Source organism: Musca domestica, unplaced genomic scaffold, assembly GCF_030504385.1.
Source record: "Musca domestica strain aabys unplaced genomic scaffold, Musca_domestica.polishedcontigs.V.1.1 31, whole genome shotgun sequence".
Classification (NCBI taxonomy): Eukaryota; Metazoa; Arthropoda; class Insecta; order Diptera; family Muscidae; genus Musca; species Musca domestica.
In genome coordinates this window covers 9119273-9146735 of record NW_026712309.1, presented here as the reverse complement: position 1 = coordinate 9146735, position 27463 = coordinate 9119273, and the positions used below count along the sequence as shown (strand labels likewise).

Here is a 27463-nt window from a genome sequence, read left to right as displayed (position 1 = left end):
TTTTTTTATTAACCCCGATTCTAATATATTACATTTATCTACAGTTATTGATTCTGTTAGTCAAAGGTCCGAAAATGACTTAAAAAATCACTAGCTACCATTTGGGAAACCACTGCAGTGTGACCAGCATTACGAAGTAAATGAGAATTGTTTGCCTTATACGGTAAACGGCATATTACATACAATTTTCTGTCTTAGGCTGTAATATCCATTACGAACTTCAGAAACCAAATTTGAAACAATTACGGTAAACAATGTCGCTAATATCATCAAAATACCGAATATCGGGAGGTACCGTTATATGGGGGCTATACGAAGACGTGGACCTGCACAGACAATTTTCTGTCATATTCTGTAGTATTCATTACGAACTTTAGTACTTTAGTACGAACTATAGTATCCATTACGAACTTTATAATAAAAATAACCTCATTATGCATATATTGTTGGTGTTTGCTTTAATTATTCTATTTTGAAAAATTATTTGTTCCAAATTCCGACAGATAAAATTTTTTCTACAAAAATACACATCTCATGACACTACTTCATTACCAAAAATTCAAATACAAAGTGTATCAAATTAACCACCTTTTAAAATTCTTCAGAGACATCGATCGTATTATTCAATTATCATTCTTTACAGTGACATGCATACCCGATATTAAATTCTAGACCTGTCACTTTGTTTAATTTAAACGCGAAGTCTGCACAAAATCTGATACCATGTACATAGTTTTTCTTAATTATTTTTATGTTTCAAAGTTCGTAATATGTTTAAAAATGTATATATTACAAAAATTATACATTCGATTTTAAATCTTGAATTTTATTTATAATGTTTACATTATACCCAAAAAATTAAACATCATTTATTTTTTCGTAAATAAAAAAAGCACATGGTAAACTATCAGTATGATATTTTTTAATGTTCCGAATGCGGATTTTTAGTGTTCCGACTGAGCTACAGTACGTTTATCGTTGAGCTCCCGTGCCAAAAATTAACGAACTCAAAGTCAAAAAATCCTTGTTGGGCTCATTGGTATACAACAGATCTTTATTGCACAATAATTCTGTTAGCACTGCACATTTATCAAATACGCGGTCAATACAATTTTAGGAAATGTTTTCCCTATTGTCTCCAGTTTCATCTAATGCATTCGACTAAATCGAAATGCTTGCTGAAATATGCCAAAGATATATACTGTGTCGACTGTCAAAAGATGACGTGATTAAAAAACAAGAACATGATATTCGTCATTGATAACCAGCCAACGTGGCGACAAAGCAAACGATTAACACACAATTTTAATTTTTCAATGATCTTTTATACTGCCTCGTTCTTTTCTTCGCTGGTTTAGGCTACCGACAGCCTCAATCGTTCGTTTGCTTGGCTATGTGGCAGTAACTTGTGTTATATTGGTGTTTGTGTGCTGTTTACAGCACACATCAAATCCAAACAAATAAATAAAACGCAAGATTCCAAATAAGGGTGACATATGTGAAGTAAAAATGAAAAAATTTTGATTTGAATCGGCCTATGCAAACCAAAATTAACACCAACTAGTCAGTTTTAGTGAAAATAATCAAATTTTTGTTCTTCAGATCTGTGGCACGTTCGGTTCTAATACTACAGATGATTATTCCGACATCTGGTGGTTTCAGTCATTCTTATACAAACAGTAAAATGAAAAACACACACATTCACTCACGCTTGTGCAAGCACAGTTGTAATTACAACACAATGACAAGAAGGACGCTGTTGGCGGTTAAACGAGAGTATTGGAGCGAAATATGAAACTGGCTTGCAACATACTATAATGCAACTCGCACAGTGGCCTTACAACAGTCACGTTATAATCCCAGCAAAAAATCTCATTACCAAATAATGGGTTTGTTGTTTTCATTGTGACACCAATAACCACTAAGAGTCAGTAAATAAGTTTTTATAAGTTAAGTTTTTATAAATAAGTTTTAATACAGAGGGTATATATCATTTGATACGGCCAAAACGTATCAAATTGGATCGAGTTCGGATATGGGCAATTATGGTCCACACCTTTTGGTACATCCACCACAAAAGGTCAACATTTTCAAAGAAAATATATTACTACACAGGAAGAGAAAGAATCGTCCGATTTTGCTTCAACTTTGCAAATCCTAATATTTTCATCCTTACTGGCCAGATGCGAAAATGTGCAATATCGGTATACTCCAAGTACCTCACAAAGGGTAAATATTTTGAATAATTATAACTCATATAAAACGTGATCCGATTCTCTTAAAATTTCACACATTAAAACATCTTTATTAACACAAAATCTGGTGTCAAGGAGGAATATAAGGGATATATCGCCGGTTATCTTCAAATTTCACACATCACATTATATGGAATACTTCGGTTCACTATATCTAGCACCTCACGCTATTTCAATATTTTCTAACAATTCTAACAAACCTGTAAATGAAGTAGTCGATATAGTCCAATCCCTATTAGTTTCACATTTATTTAAATCCGATACGGAAGGGACAATATTGGTCATGCCCGTCAAGATAATTTAATTAGCAGACACAAACCAAGGTGATTTTTTCTCCGGTTCAGAAAGGATTAATAAAGAGATAAAGAGAGAGAGAGAGAGAAAGTGGGGTAGTAAACCAGAGAAAAATTAAAGGTAATTAAAGTTATATTAGTTTTAAGTTACATTAGTTTTGATCAAATTTCAAAATTTTCCGTACAAATTTCAAATTTACAACCGCTAAATAAAAACTTTTACTTCTTGGGATCTTATGTTTTCTAGTTGGACAGTCTCCTGCAGAAATATCACTCCCTTTCATATGTTTTCAGAGTTTTGCGTTTTTCTAAAGGCAGAAGATGTTAGCTATTGTATTTCTAAACAACACAGAAATTAATACGGCGGCAGTCACTTTTGTTTTTATAACCTGATAACTCTATTCAGCATATGCGATATACCCCAGTGTGGTTCTTGCCGTACAGATCCAGGTATGAGAATTAAATGACAAAATATTAAAAATTATCAAAAAATTTGCCAAGAGAAGAGATAATACCAGTTATAATATTCACAATGCGGTTGCTTTTAGTGGCTATGCAGAAAGCGAAAGTAATACCGAATTTAAATACCTCTATTGTTAGATTGAGGAACATTGAATGTGTTCTTGTTATTATTGATGCACAATGAACAAAAAAAAAGGATTACGGATGTTGCAAAGTTTGCTAGTCAGCCCTCCACAATAGGCCAACTTCCTGAAAATTCAAAATTCACCATTAAATCAGCCTAACGAGTCATCGGCATCCTTTTGTAAATACCGAATTCCAGAAGCTACAGCAACAGCAGTTGTATTAAAATGATTCTGTTGATTTTATCAAAAGAAAAAAAAACTGGAGGTTAGGTTAATCCATACAAAATGCAACGTTAGCAGATAGAAAAGCCTGGACACCGAGAAGGTACAACGTAATACTCTTCGACTGAAGCTTGTCTCGCAATAAGGATGGAAGAAGAGGCAGGAATGTATTGCCATCCTCCTACTGGCGTAGCGCACAAGCAAAATACCGACTAAGATTCTTGTCGAATTTATCCAGTTTAATTCAATTCGCGGCTTGGTTGATGACGATGTTGGCGGCAAGCGGCTTGTGAGTTGCCCTTTAAAACACATTCAGTGGTAGCCTCTCGTACAATGAATTCGTAGAATGTATTGTCTGAAAGGCTTTGGTGTGTGTCCGACACGCATCGGTCGCATTGAATGTAACACGTGGCCATTGACTTACAACTGCTGCCGCTGCGAATGTGATACGGCCGCCTGCAATCAAGACCACGAATAACAAAACATTAAAATAGCCGAACTGTGTGGTTTTAAACTTCCCAAAAATGTTGATACACTAGCAAAATATATGTAGTTGGGTGCGTTTTTCTTTGCTTCTGGTCAATCAAAGAAATTCAAACAATAACGAAACGAACTACAATTACTGTTGGTCAGCAACACAATAACCATATTTGTGTCATGGCTTTGTGCATGTGTTCAATAGTTAAAAAGCTTACCATCCTCGAGTAGTAAAAAAAGGATTTCGCCAAGTGTAACTTAGGAGTAGGGTAAACATATTTTAGTACTCAGAATGTTGGTTTATGAAGAGTTCTTACCGGCCCGTGGTTTTAGTCTTTAATGATAACTTTTTAAAGCATAATAATTCACAGATCTGGCTCATATGACCTCTAGTCCAAATCAATTGAAAAATGTGGCAAAGTCCTCGGAAATAGCTGAAATCAGGTGACACCTTTTTTTGATCATAACTCAGATCACAAAAATTTTCGGGAAGTAGTATGAAAAATGTGGCTAACATATAAAAAATACTTCAAATCGGGGTATGCCCTGAAGTGGGGCCTATTCCAAAAAATTGACCGATACGATCAATATTTTGTACAAATAATTCTACATAGAACCCATAAGCCTGTATCAAATTTAAGCTCTATCTTAAACGTTGCGAAATATAGAGCAAACTATTTGTTTCCCTTTATAAGACTATATAATGGACCATAAAAAAGTTTGGCGTGGTAAAGTAAAACCATTTAGGAATTTTGATCTACTAACCGAATACTATTCACTTAGAATTTACCAACCCCTACATTGGCTGTTGAACAGTGAAATTACTCCCTGTTGCTAATAGTCCCCCGCATGCCGGTACATACGATTTAAAGTAACTTGAAGGGTGTGGAGAATATAATTCCTTTTCTTACTAAATTTCCAATTTGCTATACTATTTTGTTTAGTCCGCATATTGCAGTGCCCCCTTTTATTCGGTAATTCTCATTAGACGGATTATTACCATAGAGCTGTGTCGGCAATTTTTGTTTGTTTAAAGGAGTTCGTTTAAAGGAGTTCATTTTATAGCAGTAGCGTGATGTCATCCTAACATCCTGGTGTTCTGACATGCCTTTTCTCGTCAGGAAAGATCAGTATTTAACATCGTATTGTGCTTTAATTTCTTTTTCAATATTTTCATTCAGAGTTAAAAAAGTGATTTTTGGATTCTGTCCGATTCTGCTAAGAGACCATTCCGAATGGGTTTAAATCATTTTGAAACTCGATTCCAATGAAAAAAAATTTCTCGTTTTTTTGCGTTTTTTAACGACTTTAAAATATTAATTATCCTTTAACTTCAATTATTTCGACATCATCTATTCAATTTAGCCACCAAATAATTCGGCACTACACTTCAATGAAACCCGCCTGCAATTTCGTTCTCAAAAAATCGAGTCAATTCAATAAAGTTAATCAAATTAAAAACCCCCGTTCGTACAAAATAAAATATTGCAATTTTTTGTTCATATCTTATCCTATTCTCAAATAATATTATTCGTATAGTTCAACATACCCAATTAATAGCAAAATCTATAAAAAACAGTTTTGTCCGTTGTCGCTTTATTCTGCCCATAAATCCCATTATATTAGAATTCAAAAAAAAAAAAAAAAAAAAAAAAAAAAAACACTACAAATGTACATGAAAAATGAAAAAAATGCAATACTAAACATTACAATTGTACATTCAAAAAGTCAAAATGAAAAAAATTCAAATTTCAGATTTTACGCGATTTTTTTGGGATTTTATCCTTTTCTGCTAAGATACTATTCCGAATTTGTCTGGATCGTTCAAATCAGACCAGCAGTTTTCGAGTTATAAGCGTAGTAACTAACACAATGAATGAATGGTAATGAATATTTTTTCAAAGGGTAATAAATTACAGATTTGACTTATATAAGCGGCACAATTTTACTATAGGTAATGACATCATAGTAATTTCTTAATAAAAAATTTTCACCTGCCGTCGCTTTTAGAAGTTTTGAAAGAGCCTGATCTTATTTGTCAGCCATAGGCTTTAATTTAACGTTGGAGACCCCACAAAGTCCATATTATTCATCATAGTATAAATCAGTGACGAAAAAATGTTCGGCACCGTGCTACTTTCTAATATTCGTATAGCTTAAATCACATGATGGTTATACCAAAAAGCGATCATTTTTGGCAAGGATAGTTTCTTCTTAAACTACCAACATTTGCCGAAATTAGTATAAAAAAAAAAAAAAAAAAAAAATATATATATATATATATATATATATATATATATATATATATATATATATAAATAAATTGGTATTAATATTCGGATTCAAGTCCATATCTATAAAAGAGGAAAATATTTGTATGTTTGTTTGTTTGTAATTTATGGACTCGGAAACCGCTGAGCAGATTTACCTGAAAATTCCCAAGTATACTACAACATCGCCTGAAAGTAATATAGGCTATACAATTTTTTGAAATTCCTCTTGGAAGTGGAGATATAGCATCGGAATCGGATTTTATATCAACATATCTATTGATCTATTACAGATACAGTCTCCAAATTTGGAATGGATTTCGAATATACCAAATTATATTGAAATCGTCTCAGAATAAAAAACGAAAAATAAATTTTATATAATGTACGATTTATATATATTTATATATAAATCTCTTCATCTCTTCACTTATCATGTTGAATTCGGTGAAAATCATAACAAATACATGCAAAAGGACGAATATTGTAGATATACCCTAACTTCCTAACGGCCCATTATAACCTTAACCCTAAGCAAATTGGGCTCAAGTATGTTGTACTATACTTCTCAAAATTTATGATAGTTTTAATTTTTATGCAATCCAATGGGTACCATGTAGAATCATATGTACAAAATATGGGTCATGTCGGCCTTCGTTTTGGTATACGCCCTATGTAAGGGTATACACCGATTTCAAATGTTGTTAATTTGAGTCCTTATATGTGTATATATATATATATATATATACTTGCTGGCCCGGTCCGCGTTGCCGGCCCGTAGTTAGTCTTTAATGAAAATTTTGTATGGCATAATATTTCACAAATCTGACTCATAAAGGTGAACAAATTTTAATATAAATATTGATCCGACTAAAAAGAACTAAATACCTATGGAAGGAGGGCAAAATAATTTCTGAATAGTCAAAGTTAATTACGCTTTTACACCCATTATGTTCTACGTTCTTGTTCATAGTAAAATACAATGACGATTAAACAATGCCCGTGTTGTTTCCGCCAATCTGTAAAAATCACTATAGATAGATCGGCGGCCCTGGGGACTATATAGGAATTATACCAAAATATTTACGTATGTTGACGTATAGCTGAAATCAGGGATACATTCATATGAGGGTTATACCAAAACGTGACCCAACCAATATTCTCTTGGGGGTTACAAATTCAATCGAATACAAAATTTTCTTTTCTGACCACACATTAGATGTGAAAGTTTACTTGGGGATACTCCAATGTGGGAACTTTACTTAAATATATTCCTATGTGGCAATTATCTGTATGATGGTCCCCTACCCCAGGGTAGCATAAATACAATTTTTAGCCAAATCAATTGATGAATGTGGTCAAGACCAAAATGGGCCTTACTCTGAAAATTTCAAATTTTATGGGGTAGAGAACCTCACCCATTAGAAAAAAATATGCCAAATAAGTGCCAAAATATGAAAAAAGTGGCCAAGACCCCAAGAATAGCTTAAATCATACGATGGTTATATAAATATGAAATCGGGTTGTACCCTTATCCGTGAGTTATGATCGATATCATGACCTGCAAAAGCGATTTAAGGTATCTTGAATGTTTGGGAAGAATTTCTGGAAGGATAGAAATCCCTTTCTTACTAAAAGTCCCATTTGCTCTACTAATTTGCACCCTTTAAATTTGGTATTTTACTGATTGTACTCCCAAAGAATTTTGCATTTTGAGCTCTCATTGAACGGATTATTTTCACATGAAAGAAGTAGGCCTACGCTTTGAAATGAGCCCCATTAGGCTTTTTCGGTCATTTTTGTTTGTTTAAATGTGTTCGCATCTTCCAGCTGAACCACGATGTAGGCCCTGGAGTTGAATGATAGATGTCAGTCAACATCCTATTTCGTATTATTTCATTTTTTCTTTTTGTGAAAAATTGTATATAGTGAAAAATTATTCTTCATTTTGTAAAAAAAAAATGCACTGTATTCAATATGATAATACAAATTGAAAAAAATTTACAAAAGAAGAATAACAAATTAAAAAACTCTTCAACTTGTTCGCTGATTTTTTACAGCAAATGTTTAAAGATCCTTACAAAGTTTGTCAATAGAATGTACTATTATTTTAAAATTCGATTCCATTGAAATTTTTTGTCGATTTTTTTTGAAAATTTTCGTGATTTTTTAGCGATTTTGAAAAGGTAATTATCTTTTAACTTTGGTGTAATCGCATTAAATTACTTTGATATCATCTATTCCGTTTCGCCATCACATAATTCGGTACTACACTTCCATGTAACCCGTCATCAATTTCAGTTCTCAAGAAATCAAGTCAATTAAATAAATTGGTATTAATATTCGAATTCAAGTCCATATCTATAAAAGAGGAAAATATTTGTATGTTTGTTTGTTTGTAATTTATGGACTCGGAAACCGCTGAGCAGATTTACCTGAAAATTCCCAAGTATACTACAACATCGCCTGAAAGTAATATAGGCTATACAAATTTTTGAAATTCCTCTTGGAAGTGGAGATATAGCATCGGAATCGGATTTTTATCAACATATCTATTGATCTATTACAGATACAGTCTCCAAATTTGGAATGGATTTCGAATATACCAAATTATATTGAAATCGTCTCAGAAAAAAAAAAACGAAAAATAAATTTTATATAATGTGCGATTTATATATATTTATATATAAATCTCTTCATCTCTTCACTTATCATGTTGAATTCGGTAAAAATCATAACAAATACATGCAAAAGGACGAATATTGTAGATATACCCTAACTTCCTAACGGCCCATTATAACCTTAACCCTAAGCAAATTGGGCTCAAGTATGTTGTACTATACTTCTCAAAATTTATGATAGTTTTAATTTTTATGCAATCCAATGGGTACCATGTAGAATCATATGTACAAAATATGGGTCATGTCGGCCTTCGTTTTGGTATACGCCCTATGTAAGGGTATACACCGATTTCAAATGTTGTTAATTTGAGTCCTTAGATTGAATAAAATGGCCCGCAACGTGGACTGGGCCTGCTAGTGTATATTTACCTTATGATTTTCAAATGTAGATTGTTAGTAAGAAAAAAATTTCAATGGAATCGAATTTCTTTCTGTCAATTTTATGTTTGTTACGACGCTTATAACTCAAGAACGTCTTGACGGATTTTAGCAATTCATACAATTTCAGAATGGTATCTTGGCAAATAATTCACATGAAAATATGGCAATAAAAATGTGAATGAAAAAAGTTTTTTGACTTGATTTTTTTTTTCAATTTGACATACTATATTAAAGTGTACATTTTTTATTTGTTTTGAATTCTGTAAGAATAATATTAAAAATTAAAAGAGTGTGCAATGCGTTGTTAAATATCGATATTTTATGTATAAAATTGGCATCTAGCTTCCAACTCCAGGACCAACATAATTTGAGCAGAAACCATCCTTGCAAAAAATGGTTACTTTTTACTTTATAACCATCATATGATTTTTTGGCCCTTATTTGGCATCTTGGTTTCCAAGGGGTAGAAAACCTCTGCCCAAAAATTTTCAATTTCCGAAACAGGACCCATCCTGGTCTTGACCACATTCACCACATGATTTGGCTAAAAATTGTATTAGGCTACCCTGGGGTAGAGAACCATCTTACAGATAATTGTGCACATAGGTATTAATTTAAGTATAGCCCCCACATTAGTGTACCCGCAAGTCCACTTTCCCAACTAATGTGTGGTCAGAAAAGATAATTATGTATTCTATTGAATTTGTAACCCCCAAGAGAATATTGGTTGGGAACGTAGATTTGTACGTCTATATGAAATAAACACAGAAATGACAAACTGGGACTCCTTCAGTCGGAAATTGCAGCAGAAACATAAAAAATTACGAATATAAGAAAGCAGCACGGGACGGAACATTTGTTTAATCGTCATTGAATTATACTATGATGATAAATATGGACTTTATGGGGTCTCCAACGCACAATTGAAAAAAAAAATAAATACCACGCAGCACGGTATTCTAAACTTTGGAAATACAAATTCCAAATTACAGCCCATTTGAATGGACAATGTTGCTAAGCTCTTTACAATACCAAATATTGTGCGGTGTTTTCACATGGGGCTATGAAAGATGCTCTTTATCATATAGGTTTTGAACACTCAAATTAGAGCCAATGGTTGAAAAATAAGATCAGGTTATTCAAAATATCCAACATCGACGGTAGGTGAACATCTATTACAAGTTTTGCCATGAATATTTATTTATATGTGGAAATTACTATGGAGTCATTATTTATTGTAAAAATCGAGACTTTTAGTATTTAATGGATATTTTTTAAAGCATAATAAATCACACATTTGACACAATTTTTACATCCATAGTAATTACTAAATAGAAATAAATATTCATGGCAAAAGTTATAATATTTATAGAATATCGGTGGTAGGACACAAAATTCCATTAATTTATCATTCATAGTAAGTTCCAAAAGACTACAGCATTAACCAATAAATATGTGGTGAAGACCTTCGAAATGGTAAAATCGGGAGGTACCTTTATATGGGCACTACTCCGAAACATCGACCTACATTGAAAACTTTCTACTACCCCCTTATAAAACAAAATTGATTTAAAAAGTTTTATTTTTAAGAAGTTTTGACAATTTTTTGGATTAGTTTGGAATAATTGAATACAATTGAATACATCATCTAACACACAATGAAGTTAAATTTTCTTTAGGAAATCCATTCTACATTTACCTTCGACATGTTTTACTATTTTCTAAATTGATTAAAGTTTCATTTTCTTCGACGTGGAAGAATCAATATTTTACTTTAAGACCTATAGCAATAAGACCGATTTCCTCGGTCCGTCCTTTGGAATCCACGCTTTAACAAACACATTGTCTCTGCTCAATATAGCTAATACGGCATATTATAATTCGGTTTGTACGGGGATTTTCAGTTATTGATCAATGACTCACTATTATACTACTTAACTTTCCTAGCACAATAATAAAATGTAACAACCGTTCATTTCTCACTAATTGCCTACATATATATATATATATATATATATATATATATATATATATATATATATATATATATATATATATATATATATATATATATACATATATATATATATATACATATATATATATATATATATAGATACATATATATATACTCGATTCAAAGCGATATAATTACTCACATTTTACGAAGTTGCATGTCGGGCCACATTGCTGGTCAATAGTTTTAGTTTTTAATGCATATTTTTAACAATATATCTACAAAACTACCTCACATAAGTTGTATTTTATTTTATTTAAAAAAAACTTAAACTATGCTAAATATGTTATTGTTAATGTAACAAATTTTCGGTTTTGGAGTGAAAAAATCGCCGTTTTTGGATTTTTTGAATCGGTAGTAATTTCTAAATAGACACAAACACTTACTTTTTGTTCTTTTTTTATATAAACACTCAGTTGTTTAAAAATATTCTGACCACAGTCTCATGTAATAATTCAATTATTACTTCTATAAATTAGGAACATTTTCCTGTCAAATAGGCTGCGATTTGGAATTTTGAATTCAATTTAATTCAGTATAGTAAAATAGGTGTATAATACTGGTTCAGTATGGCGCATAGCCCCCATATAATCTGCAAATTTAAGGTATTTGAAAACATTTTCGAGGAAATAAATCCTTTGGGAACAATATTTCCAATAAATGTCCAATATTTGCTTATTCCCTATACAACAGTACCTCTCGATATCCGGTATTTTACTGAATTTCGTTTTGGGCCCTCATTGGATGAAAGATTGTCAGACGAAATTAGTAGATCCATGTTTCGATGTAGCTGTATCAATTATTTGGAATGTCCTAGACCCTTTTTTCGTCTGAAGTGACTAATTTGACTAAATGATTAATATTGGTTCATGTAGGGTATAATCGCCATATAACGGTTTTCAATTTTCTGAACCCAATTTCCAACCGAATGGCCTATAATATAGCTGACCTAGCGGTAAAATTGAGGCATTATTTTTTAACTTGGAACTCGTTGGGAAATCGAAAAAATGAATTTCTAAGTCAATTAAACTACATTCTCCTGTCTGTCGGCCGCCAGCTAAAATCACGATACATGTCGCCATATTCAGCATATGTCTTCGAAACTGTACACAGGCTCTTATATTATTCTTACTGTGTTGCTCCATTTAAGGACGAAGACCGGCTTATTGTGCACTAACTTAGTTTTCTTCACTTTTTCAATCAGAAGTAAAAAACCGTTGTATGGGGGCTATACGATGTCGCGGGCTATGGTGGCTATATATAAATAATTCTCTTCCAGAGGTTAAAGTTCTCAGAAATAATATTGTGCAGGATAGACAAAGTAAAGGGGTTTTTCATAATTCTAACAAAGCATGTAACAAAAGTACTAAAATGCACTAAATTTGGTACCAATTGGAATCATGTGAAAGGATAGTGGTAAAATTTGAAAGTTTGGTATGACAATCAATTCTGGGGTTGATATAAGGAGGTACTTTTAGAAATGTGTACTAAATGGTACTAAATTTGGTGCCATTCTGTTTTGGCTGAACGGAAGAAGCTGAATATTTTAAATTTTGTTAAAGAGGTGATTTCGGAACTGTTAACCACAAGTGCACGAAAAGTACTATATAGTACTATATTTGATACAACAAATATCTACAAAATTTTATATACTGACAGACAAATTGGGTGTGATTTCATTGTGCAAATGTTTTCTAATTTCTATCTCTAGGTCTTTTTCCATTCAACCCCTAAATATTTTGCGATCATCTCCAAAAGCAATTACCTTTTATTGTGACCCAAACCTCATGCAAAATCTTGACGTTCGGGTGTATAAAAATTATTAAACATGTAAGCAAAGGCTATAGTCGTGCGGAGCCGACCATGGGATACATTATAACACTACAATTAGTTGGAGTCCCCTTGTGTCCAAATCAATTTTGGAAGATTTCGCTTTTAAATTATGTCATAGAGCACTGCCCAGATATTACTCTCAGCTTTTTGACCAGGGGCATTTGCCCAATATTTTCTCACTCCGTCGTGCTGTCAGTTACAGCTTAATATAATCCAATAGTCATCCAAAATGCTTAACTTCTTCCCTGTTCTTAACTCTCTTCTCATGCAACATTCAGTATCGATTGGTTTCAATTGTGTGATCAGGAAAATGTTTCTGTTTTTGGTTCATTTGTATCTCCGATATCTCCAAGTTTAGACTCATTTATATGATTTGCTTGTCTAAGATATTTGGATACATTCGTCAACGAAATCAACAAAAACAATTAAAAAAGCAGTAAGTTTGAAAAATTGAATACACTCCACCATTTAGAACGAATTTGGAAATTTTCGAAAAAGATAACATTCGCCAAAAATTCTGCTAACATCTTAAAAATACCGAATATAGCCGTTATATTAGGGTCTGTACGACGTGCACCTACATAGACATTGTTTGTCACAAGTCATTAACATATTCAAATTCGAAACTTGAAATAAACGGTGAATAATGTAGCTAAAATAATCAAAATACCGTACATAGGGAGGTACCATTATATCGGAGATATACGAAGACCTGGACCGGCATAGACAATTTTCTGTCACAGGCTGTAGCTTCAATTACCAACTTCAAATGGAAACGCTGAAAATAATGTTGATATTTTTTCACACAAAAGTTGTGGTCCATTCTACTCGCTGTCCTAAACTATATGTTTTTTTTATTATTTTTCTTAAGTCGATAGATTACAAATCCTTACAGACTAAATTAAAAAGTAAATTGCTATATATAATTGAGAATTTTTTTTATTTTTATAAAAGAGAAAAAATGTTGAGGTTTAGAAAGTACGGCGGCTTTTCAATGTAGGTACCTTATAAGGTTTAACCTATGTTCATAACTTGGCAATGTTTGTTGGGTCCAACTACGACCACGAAGACAAAATAATAAAAATTGCTTTTGAACGGTCTCTAATAAATTAGAATGAATGACATATCCTGGATCCCATATTACAGACCCATTCTCTAAGATGCAACGTACAAAAGAAATGTAAAGTTGTTTACAAACTAATGGATCCAAGAATTATTTACTCCATCTTTTTATAAAACCCAAACTTTTATATGCTTTATTAATAGTCAAAGAAATATGCTCTCGGAAGTCAAGTCTATGATCCAAATAGATTCCAAGATCATTTATACATGTTACAGAGTCAATTAGACAATTATTAAAATAATAACTCGACGCGATTTTCGTAACTCTAAAAAAGGACATATGTTTGCAGTTTTTAATGTTTAATTCCAAAAGGTTATCTATACACCACTGGTAAAAGTTGTTGAGATCAGACTGTAAAAGCTGTTGATTCGATTCAGCATTAAATGGAAGAAATGTTTTTACGTCATTTGCATACATTAGGACTTTAGAATGGCATATTACGTTAGGTAAGTCGTTTAAAAATAGTGTAAAGAGAACAGGTCCAAGATGGCTTCCTTGTGGTACACAAGAACTTACATTAATTTTATTCGAAATTATGTTGCCATATTTCACCCTTTGTGATCTTCCTGTAAAATAAGATTTTATCCAATCTAATAATGAGGCACTAAAACCCATGCTATGTAACTTAAATAACAATAACTTATGGTTTACTTTATCGAATGCCTTACTGAAATCAGTATAAACACAGTCTGTTTGGCATTTCATTCTAAATCCTTCATTTACAACAGTAGTAAGTTCCAAAATGTTTGTAACAGTTGAGCGATGCTTTCTAAAACCATGCTGAAATTATGATCAGTAACTAACTTTTCAAAAAGTTTTGGTATGGCATTAAGCTTTGCAATACCTCTGTAATTTGTGACATCAATTCTATTACCTGATTTAAACAAGGGCACAATATAGGATTCCTTCCACAATTCAGGAAAATAACTAGAACCTAACGATTTATTAAACAACATACAGGGAGGCAACGCTAAATTAAAAATATACATGCTGGAATTCCATCAGGGCCGGGAACAGTTGTACTTTTGATCACTTTTAAGTTATTTACACAGTCTGTACATTGAAACTGGGAACATGAATTGATGAAAATTCTAAAATTAAGGGTATATTAAGGGTAAATTCTATCGTTGTGCGATTTTGTGGAATATGTAGTTTCAAAAAAAGATGCAAATATATTTGAGATTTCAATATCATCCTCTGCAATAATGTGACCAAATTTTAACGTTTTTGGAAATCCATTATATCGGCGCTTACTGTTTATAAAACCGTAGAAGGATTTGGGATTTGAAAGCATTTCATTCTTCATTTTACGTATATAATTATTATAAAGCTGCTTATTTATATGACTATGTATTGCGATCTTATCTCAGAATAGTTTTTTAACTCTAAATGTGAGCCACTTCTCTTAAACTTTGCGTAGAGTTTATTCTTTTTATAAAAACAACAATAAAGGGATAAGCCTGACCATTTTGCAACAACAAAATTCTTCAATTTAGATAAAAGCGGTGTATTCCACGGAGGACCAACATTCTTAAAAGCTGCGGTTTTGGAAGATTTTGTGATATAGATGATTCTAAGGTATGATAAAACACAGTTAACATTTCATCTAAAGACCTAAGTGAAAATAACGTAGGCCAATCTAATGAACTCAAATGTGAATTTAGGCATACATAATTCGTCTTTGAGAAGCAATACATGGATTTAGTTAGGTACGATTTCTTATGGTTTGTGGAAAGAGTGGATTGTCTTCAGGAAGGGTTAAGGGTTTGCAACTGGAGAGTAAAATATCAGAAGGATTATTGACAAATATAAGGTCAAGGGTTCTTCCAAATATGTTGCTAATTTTATTAATTTGTGAAAGACCACTACTAATTAATGGAGCAATAAATTGTTTTGTATTTTCATTCAATTCAGCTGGTAAATATTCTTTATTATCCCCACTTTCAATCCACTTTAAGTTAGGAAGCATGCTGAAAGGCATAAAGAATAAAAGAAACATGCTTAACATATGTATCGATACTTGCGCATGGTGGGATATATGAACAAGTAATGTAGATTGTTATATGATTAAGGCGAATCTTTACAGCAACTATTTCAATATCCAGCGGTGTAGAGAAGAAAATTTCAACAGCAGGTAGTTGAGAAGAAACGGCGATAAGGACTCCACCGCCTCTACTTTTTAAACTATCGGTACGATCACGTCTAAAAATCTGAAATTTGAAACATAAAATTTCTGCGTCGTAGATATTGCTTGAAAGCCAAGTTTCGGTAAACGCTATAACCTGATAATTCAGAATATAACTGTTTATAAATAAGGAAGATAGTTTAGTGTTTAAGCCTCTAACATTCTGATAAACTAGATTAAAATGATCAACAGTAGGTACAATATTTAGTTTTTTGATTGAGATGTTGGTAAATATACAATATCTGATTTTGGAACTTCTCTATAAATATATTCGTGTATAACGGCTTTTGCAGGCCAAAAGGATGGGTTAACTATTATTTCAAAAATACCCTCAGGAACAAGAATTTTGAAAGAAGCCTTACTTCGTTTTTCCGCATACTTGAATTTAAAAACTTTTATTTCAGCATCGACATTTATTTTGCTCTTTATAAATGATATGACATCATCCTCAGACGTTGAAGCAGCAAACCTTGCAGAAAATACTGTACGTTTAGGCAAATCTTTTAGATTGGGCGGACGTGGAGTATTAGGAGTACTCATTATATTTGGTGACTTTGGCGTGATTTGAGGAGAGAAAAACTTTTTTGACACAGACGGAGTTAGTTCGGACGTAGGTATTGAAAGTGGTGCAGATTTTGATGTAGAAGGGATTTTGGATGGTATTAACTCAGTTACTACTGCACGATTCTGATTACAAATTGATGACGAAGAAGTTTTGGATGGTGTTTCTTGGATGGTAATCAGCGGAATTTTCTGCGTAATAATTTCATTCATTGGGTTATCTAATGTATTTCTTTTTCGTAGATAATCAGGCGGAGACGGCAAGAACTGATCTAAGTAGGTTGTTTGATCTAACATTTCCTTGAATTTTTCAAATCTATCAGACAATGAGCGGAATTCAGTGCTTATATTTTGTAATTCGGTTTTCTTGAAGAATTTGTAAAATTCGGCATCAAATACCCTACACTTGGTGCAGCACCAGCGTAGATCCTTATTTCCCTTAAATTATCAGCGGTTCGTGGTGATAGTTGGCAGACATAGCCAACAGGATACCATTGGTTCACCGGAAACTAATTGTTTACAATTGATCATAGAACAATTCATTATTGTGATTTAGATTATGATTTTAGCAAGTACAACAACCGCTTAGTAATCGATGCAGCAAATTGATGTTTCAAACGTGATTATGCTTATAGCAAGTACAGCAACCAAATTAAACAGGTGGTGTTCTAAAAAGCTTTTGAGATTAATTAGTGCACTTGCCAGGATGTAAACAATGTTAGAGAAATTGTAGTAACATCAGCAACGAGATGGCATCAACGCAATGCAGCTGAAGCTTTTTGACACTATAATGCTTGTACGAATCACACAGCAAAACGAAGATCAGGAGAAAAAGAACAAATAAAAAAAACAATAAGTTCGGCCGGGCCAAACTTTTAATACCCTCCACCTTAGGGTAAAGGAAACATTAGAAGAAATGTGCCAAAAACCATTAAAATGCCGAATATCGGGAGGTACAGTTATATGGGGGCTATACCAAATCATGGACCTACACATGCAATGTTTCGCCAAAGGAGCTAGAACCCATTATGACCTACAAATATCAATTTTCAGACAAATCCGTGAAAAAATGTGGCAAAAATCATCAAATTGCCGAATATCGGGAGGTACCGTTATATGGGGGCTATACCAAAACGCGGTCCTATAATTACAATGACTCGCCACACGAACTGGGACCCATTATGATCTACAACTACCAATTTTTAGACATATCCGTGAAGAAATGTGTCAAAAATCATCAAAATACCGAATATTGGTAGGTACCGTTATATGGGGACTATACCAAAACGTGGACCTATACATACAATGTTTCGCCACACGAACTAGGACCCATTCTGGCCCACAAATACCACTTTCAAGACAAATCAGTGAAAAAATGTGGTAAAAACTATCAAAATACCGAATATCGGGAGGTACCATTATATGGGGGCTATACCAAAACGTGGACCTATATATGCAATGTTTTGCCACACGCACGGGGACTCGTTATGACCTACAAATACCAATTTTCAGACAAATCCGTGAAAAAATGTGGCATAAATCATCAAAATACCCAATATCGGGAGGCACCGTTATATGGGGACTATACCAGAACGTGGACCGATAAATCTCATTTTCAATACCAACCATCCTAGACCCAATAAAAATTGTTCTGCTAAATTTTGGCGCTCTACGTCAAATAATGTAGGCTGTATCATGATTTCAACAGACAGGCAGACATCGTTAAATCGACTTAGAATTTTATGCTGATTATGAATATATATACTTTATGGGGTCTACGACGAATATTTAAGGATGTTACAAACGGAATGACAAAGTTAATATACCCTCCTTTCCAAGGTGGAGGGTATAAAAATGGTTATTCCTTTTATTTGTTTTGCAAAAAAAGCAATTCTTTGTGCCGAAAAACTGCCAATTTATGCACACAATTCGATAAGGAAACACTGGGAAAGCTTAGTAGTTCAGATTATTAAGTTTATCAACGGCAATTAAGACAAAAAATTTATCGTTTTTTGAGAGCGAGTTATAAACACGTCCGAACAGTAGGATAGCCAACTCTATCTTCATGCGAGGTTGTCCTTTGGTTTCTATTTGTGACCTTTAAAACGGCTGCTAAAATCAGAAACATTTTTAGTTGTTGGTCCATTTAAACTCCAAAATATATTGCGGATATCTTTAAAAACAATAAGCCTAGCCCTTCTGAGCCTTACCCCACCCTATGACAATTTTCGTAAGGATCGGACAATAATTGCAATCTGTATATAATTCTCCAACCTGTATTGTAAGTTTAAAAATATTACAAAATATACACTTCAATATCATAAGTAAAATTGAAAAAATCGATAAAAAATATGACAAAAAAAATGATATCACAAATATATATTAACATCATTTTGTGCGATTTATTTAGATTTTATCCGTTTATGCCAAGAAGGCATTCGGAATTGGGGGCTACACGTTATTGTGGACCTGTATTAACAATTATGTTCCAAAGGTTAAAGTAATCAGAAAAAAAACTATTTGTGTGGATTTTCAGACAAGTCCATTGGAAAATGTAGGTAAAATCATCAAAATACCGAATATAGAGTGGTACCGTTGTATGGGGGCTATACTATATCGTGGACCGATATAGCCCATCTTCGAACTTTTGCTTCTTATCTTTATACGTTTATACGCATGATTACAACGCTAGAGTCAAAACGTATAAACGTATAGTCAAACCCTCCTCCACCACACATATATATGTATGGTGAAGGAGGATATAATAATATCATGTTATATATATTGACGTTCTCCTTGTTTTGTGGTTTATTGTTATATTCCTTTCAACACATTTAAGGAGCACAATATTTGTTATGAATAAAATACATTTTGTATTCGCATTTGCAAATACATTTTTTTTTTGGAGTTTTCCTTCGCAAAATCGATTATAATTTCTAAATTAAAGTTAAATGAACACTGACAGCAAAAATGTTTTTGTATATTCACGTAACGGTCTCTTTGAAGTGTTTCAAATGCCATGGCTACATAATTTAACTATCAAAAATAAGGTATCATCGGCTTTTAAATGTTAGGGATCCCATAAAGTATGTTAAAGGGTAGAAATCTTTGTCGATTAAATTATGTCCGGTCGCCATTTGCAATTATGACAGAGGTCGCCATATTCAATATGCGCCTTTGAAACTTTGTATAGACTTTTATATTATTCTTAGGATGATTGATGTTACAAAAGTTATATATTTGTCCTCATTAAGATATAGCTCTCATATAATATTATCACCTAAGAATATTAGGCCAAATGTGCTCTAATTTGGCATTTTATGATTTCAGTACAGTTAAATCTAATTCTTTAATGCCGGTTCCGATACCGATACCGATTTGAAGAATTTATTCAAAAGCATTTTCGAGGTTATAAATCATTTGTCAAAAAATTGCATCAACAGTCTATATATGATTTGTTCCCATTCACCAGTACCTCTTTATATTCGTTATATCATGGAATTTAACTACATTTTAAACCTCAATACTGACATCGTCTGTCTGTCCGTCCGTCTGTTCACGGATTTGTCTAAACAATGGTTTTTGATGGTTTTAGTCACATTTTTTACGGATTTGTCTAAAAATCGGTATTTGCATTTCGTAATGGGTTCCAGCTCAGGTGGCGGAACATTGTATGTATAGTTTCACGTTTCATATAGCTCCCATATAACGGTACCATCCGATATTCGGATTTTTGCCAAATTTTTGTCTAATTTTGTTTTACTTGTTTACACTATTTTTAAACACATAGATTTAAAGAAGTAGGCGTGGTCAGCTCCTCTAAATAGATACCTAGGATTGGATGGGGAGTGAACAGAACCTTGTATACTAATCAAATAGATATCTTCAGTATTTTGGAAAATATAAGGATTTTAAATATAGGTATCTGCCACGAGACCATTCCGAATTGGTATGAATTTTCACAATCAGCAAAGCCTTTCTCGAGGTGTTAGCGTAGTAACTAACATCACTTTCTTGGTACATTTTTCATCCCGTTGTGTATTTATACCCTACACCACATAGTGGTAAGGTTATTATGTCTTTGTGCATTTGTTTGTAATATGAATAAGGAAACGAGATAGATCCGGTTACTTTTGAGGACCTTTACAGAATCACTTTATAAGTCGATGTATGCATGTCAGTCCGTCCATATATTCTCGTGAACGATTGAAATGAAATTTTGCAAACAACATTTGTTTGGGCCAAGGACGAACCCTATTGAAATTGGTGATAATCGGATCAGATTTAGATATAGCTCCCATATGTCATCAACCGATTTCAAGTTAATTGTGCACCAAATTGCCAATATAAGTGAAAATGATCTGAATTTTGGCACATCCAACTGAATTCAATCTAGAAGCAAGTACATTAAATTTGGTCAAAATCGGTTCAGATATTGCTATAGCTTGCATATATATGTTTCATTGGTGTTTGAGTCCGGCACATTCGTAATATGCATTCGACAACAATAATATTTGGTACCAGATATCAGATGCAGCCCAGAAATAACTCTGCCAAATTTTATCAAGATTGGTCCAGATTTGGATGCAGCTCCAATGTATATCTTCAACCGGTTAATTGTGCACCAAATGGCCAATATCAGTGCAAAAGTCCTGAATTTTGGTGCATTTGACCAAATTCAGTATAGAAGCAAGTACATGAAATTTGGAGAAAATCGGTTCAGATATAGCTATAGCTCCCATATCTTCAACCGATTTCAAGTTAATTGTGCACCAAATTGCCAATATCTGTTCAAATTCCTGAATTTTGGTACATCCGACAGAATTCAGTCCAGAAGCAAGTACATCAAATTTGGAGATCGGTTCAGATATCGCATTAGGTCCCATATATATATATATATATATATATATATATATATACACATATATATATATATATATATATATATATATATATATATATATATATATATATATATATATATATATATATATATATATATATATATATATATATATATATATATATATATATATATATATATATATCGAATATTAACACCAATTTATTTAATTGACTTGATTTTTTGAGAACTGATATTGATGGCAGGTTAACGCGATCACACCAAAGTTAAAAGATAATTACTTTTTCAAAATCCCCAAAAAAAATCACGAAAAAGAGATCTCATTGCAAAAATTCGCAAAAAAATCTAACAAAAATTTTCAATGGAATCGAATTTTAAAATAATAGTACATTCTATTAACAAACTTTGTAAGGATCTTTAAACATTTGCTGTAAAAAATCAGCGATCAAGTTGAAGATTCTTTTAATTTGTTATTCTTCTTTTGTAAATTTTGTCAATTTCCCAATGAATTTTGCATTTTGAGTTCTCATCCGAATATCGGAAGGTACCGTTATATGGGAGCTATATGAAACGTGAAACTATACATACAATGTTCCGCCACCCCACCTAAGCTGGAACCCATTACGAAATGCAAATGCCGATTTTTAGACAAATCCGTAAAAAATGTGACTAAAACCATCAACGGTTTAAAATGTAGTTGAATTCGATAATCGGAAACAAATCATATATTGGACTGTTGCTGCAATTTTTGACAAATGATTTATAACCTCGAAAATGCTTTTGAATAAATTCTTCAAATCGGTATCGGAACCCGCATTAAAGACTTAGATTTAACTGTACTGAAATCATAAAATACCAAATTAGAGCACATCTGGCCTAATATTCTTAGGTGATAATATTATATGAGAGCAATATCTTAATGAGGACAAATATATAACTTCTGTAACATCAATCATCCTAAGAATAATATAAAAGTCTATACAAAGTTTCAAAGGCGTATATTGAATATGGTGACCTCTGTCATAATTGCAAATGGCGACCGGTCATAATTTAATCGACAAAGATTTCTACCCTTTAATATACTTTATGGGATCCCTTACATTTAAAAGCCGATGATACCTTGAATATACAAAACGTTTGTTAATTTAACTTTAATTTAGAAAATAAAATCGATTTTGCGAAAGAAAACTCAAAAAAAATCTAAAATGTATTTGCAAATGCGTATGCAAAATTTATTTTATTCATCATAAATATTGTGCCCCTTAAATAAATGTGTTGAAAGGAATACAACAATAAACCACAAAACAAGGAGAACGTTAATAAGCTGAAACAATAAAAACCGAAAAAACCCGGAAAAATTTTGCACAGATCAGTCTTTTGTCTGCAGGCAGTTCAAGTTCGAAGATGGGCTATACCGGTCCGCGATATCGCATACTCCATACAACGGTACCACTCTATATTCGGTATTTTGATGATTTTAACCACATTTTCCAATGGAATATTCTGAAATCCACACAAGGTGATCTTTCCGAGTACTTTACCCTCTGTTAACATAGGTCCACGATATCGTATAGCCCCCATACAACGGTACCTCCCAATATTTGGTATTTTGACGATTTTAGCCACATTTTCCAATGAAATTGTCTGAAAATCCACACAAAAGAGTTCTTTACTCTCTGGAAGAGATTTGTTTATATAGGCCCACGATATCGTATAGCCCCCATACAACGGTACCCCCCGATATTCAGTATTTTGATGATTTTATCCACATTTTTCAATGGAATTGTCTAAAAATCCATGATAGAAGTTCAATCAGGAATAAAAATATCTATATAAGTTGAAGATATCGTATAGCCCACATACAACGGTACCCCACGATATTCGGTATTTTGATGATTTTAGACACATTTCCTATGTAATTGTCTGAAAATCCACACAAGGAGTTTTTTCTGAGTACTTTACCCTCTGGAAGAGGGTATATTGCAATAGCTCTCATATATACATATGTTTCATCCGATTTGTGGTTTTAAATCCCTCACATCGTAATATGCATTCGACAACAATAATAAATGGTACCAGATATTAGATACAGCCCAGAAATACCTCTGCCTAATATTATCAAGAACGGTTGAGATTTGGATATACACTGGTGCCCAAAACTAAAGCAACTTTTTTAAAAATTAAGAAAATGAGAAAGTTTTTTTTGTTTTAAATTAAAATTCATTTTTATATAAAAAATAATGTATGGTAAAGTCAATTACCCCGATTTTGGCTTGGACAAAACTAAAGCAACTGTTGTACATTCATATAACTGCTGCAATTTCAGTTGTTTTTACTGTGATATTTATCGCTTTTTGCTTCCTTTGACAATATCGCTTGTCATAAATCCTTTTTGAGAAGTTTTTTACAACAGCATGTGTTTTTCTTTTCGTTTTTTAAGTACTGGCCAAAAAAAGTTTAAAAAGGGCTAGAAGCAAATACAGTACATAAAGAAAACAGCATATTATCAGTAACTATGAAAACAACATATCACAGAAAATGATTTCCGAGAAATATTTCATAAATATTTCTGTGATTTCATAATTATTTCTGTATATTAAGTTGGTTTTTTGAAACTGGATCAGTAGTAACAGTCTATAACGGATGAAGGCCGTGAAAAACTTCAACCCGTACTGATCCACAAATTTTGAGAGAAATAAAAAAAAAACAACCATTTAAGAGTTCAACAGGATTGGTGAGAGAGCAATCATTGGATATAAGCTCGAGATCAGTGCGTAGACGAGTAGTGGCAGCATGCCCGTAAGACATCAAAAAAGTCATTTATATCTGAAAAAATCAAAAAGGTTTTCGGAAACGACAATATTAAGTGGAATCAAGTTCAATGGAAAAACATATTAAAGGCTCAGACGTCAAAAATTTTACGGTGAGAAGACCAAAAAATTAAGGACTTAAGCCGCAGTGATGCAAAGGTCAGTGAAGCATGAGGGAGTGTCAAAAATGGCGTGGCGCTGTTTTCCTTTCTATGGACTTGGGCCTATCCATGAAATAAATGAAGTTATGGATCGGTTTGTTTACAAAGATGTATTGGACATCACGTTGTTCCCTTACGCTGAGTAAAATATTCGGCTCATTTGGTTGTTTTAGCATGACAATGATCCCAAACTTGCATCAAAACATGTCAAATATTTGGTACGGGAGTCAAAAATCGATGTTTTGTCATGGCAGGCACAATCACCTGACCTAAACTCCACAGAAAACCTATGGATTATCGTAGATAGGAAGATCAAGCGAGATTCGGAAACAAATAAGCACAACATTTTCTAAATAATTCGGGATGCCTGGAAAAGCATACCCAAGGATCAATTGAGCATGTTATAGATTCAATGCCTCGTAGGTGTGCAGCTGCTATCAAAAATAATGGATGCTATCGACTATTAGACAAAATTGAATTATTTTAAAATAAACAAGTAAGCAAAGGCTACAGTCGAGCGGGGCCGACCGTTGAATACCCTACAACACTATAATAAACGATACAGTTCATGTAGGCGAGATACTCGAAAGAATTGCACAAGATATTGTGACAAATAATAAAAGAAAACAATCAGGTTTCGTTCTCTAATTTTCGAATAATAGAAACTTAAACTAATTTGCTCATTTCCAATTTATTGGTAGATGTTGCACGTAAATGGTCTTCCTAGATCTGGAACCAATATTTCCTAAAGACCCATAGTCTCTCAGAAGTGGCAAAAGATTAACATTTATTATTGGTTTTTGACTGAAACGCATCTATATGAGATACAGACATTTGACTATATTCTTCAACTAAATCAGCGTTAACGAAATAGTCAGAAGTGCGTCTTGCCTGTATTCTCCAAGAAGTCACTGTAATGGACATTTTCGTATTTTGTCTACAAAAGTTGGCAAACTATTTCACACATTGAATATTTTTGGATGGCCATCCAAAACTGCTTGGCTTTTGCAATGTGCGGTAACCCCCATTCAAATGTGCGCGAGGATCGGGCGGTAATTACGACCTGCCGACAATTTTGCAGTTTTTTGGTCCATTTCAACCCCTAAATATATGGCGATCATCTTCAAAAAGAGTAGGCTTCTATTCTGACCCTCATCTTATCCCCATGCAAAATTTCGTAAGGATCGGGCCATAAATGCGATCTGTATATGATATCCTAATATCCTAACTACTTAGTTTTGTTAGCTGTAGAAATATTACCAAATGTTTAATTCAAAATGAAAATTTGCCAAAAATATGACAAAATTGAAAAAATATGAGAAAATTTACAAAATCAATATTTTCATCTTTAGAGAGATATTTTTATGCGATTTTTTAGGCGTTTTTTCTTTTCTGCCAAGAGGACATTCTGAATTAATGAGAACTGTCGAAATCAGTTCAGCCGTTCTCGACATAAAAGAGATCTTTCAAGCATATCTTCTTTGATAGACATGTATATCGCACATATTTTGCTATATATCCGATTTGTTGGATGTTAACATCAATGTAAAGATCAGAAGTAACCCTGTCTTGGCTTTGTGATTTCGCCGGGAATGAAAAATTTCGAATTTTTTCTATACAAAAGATATGGTCTATTTTACCCGCTAAATATAATCCGATGACCACCCAAATTGGTAGGCTTCTTCCCCGCCCTAAACTCTAGCTACATGCGAAATTCCGATTGGTCTATAAATGCGACCTGTATAGCTACTGCAAAATCCGACATTTTTTTCAGTATTTGGTCCATTTCAACCCCTAAACATTTGGCTATCATCTCCAAAAGAAATAGGGTTCTATTCTGACATTAACCCCACCTCCATACTAAATTTCGTGAAGATCGGGCCATAATTGCGACCTGTAGAGTGATTACAAATTAACATGGACCGACGGACAGACGGACGGACATACATAGCTAGATCGACTCAGCTCGGCGAGCTAGGAAGATCCATATATACTTTCCTATATGGGAAACCAATATTTCGAGGTGTTACATAAATTCTGGCCCAATCAAACTTATAATACCCCAACACATAGTGTTGTAGTTGCTTTAGTTTTGACCAAGCAAAAATTGGTCATTTTAGTTTTCCATATATTATTTTTCGTTCAAAATTATTGTTGTATTTTTATTTTTAGTTTCTTAAAAGTGAAATAAAGACCTCATTTAAAACTGGAAAAATAGTTACGATTTGTTTATTTTTGTAAAAGTTACAGGACATTTATTGTCTTTGCGATTTTAGTTGCTTTAGTTTTGGCCACCAGTGTAGCTCCGATATATACCTTCAACCGATTTCGAGTTAATTGTGCCGATACCAGTCCAAATGACCCGAATTTTGGCACATCCGGCCAAATGCAGTCTAGAAGCAAGTACATCAAATTTGGTGAAATTGGTTCAGATATAGCTATAGCTCCCATATATTTGTTTCATCCGATTTGGTATTTAAGTCCCTCACATTCGTAATATGCATTCACATGCAAAAAATGATATTTGGTACCAGATATCTTATAGAGCTAGGAAATAATTTTGCCAAATTTTATCGAGATCGGCTAAGATTAGAATATAGCTCCCATATATATCCTTAATCCGATTTCAGGTTTATTGTGCAAATAATGGCTTAGCCTAGCACAAAAAGAGCGGTATGAACAGAAAAAAGTTAAGTGTTTTATAAACTTCGATTTCTGTTATGAACACATGTTAAATTTTGTT

At 33.0% G+C, this 27463-nt stretch overlaps 1 protein-coding gene and 1 long non-coding RNA gene across 3 annotated transcripts in view; one reads left to right on the top strand and one right to left on the bottom strand.

Annotated features, from left to right (window-relative positions):
- LOC101893220 (serum response factor homolog) overlaps positions 1-27463 on the bottom strand; it is an 82825-nt gene that overhangs the window by 23943 nt on the left and 31419 nt on the right. The gene's annotated exons all lie outside the window — the stretch shown is intronic.
- Positions 1-27463, top strand: part of LOC109613758 (uncharacterized) — a 36236-nt gene that overhangs the window by 8328 nt on the left and 445 nt on the right. The window lies entirely within an intron of this gene.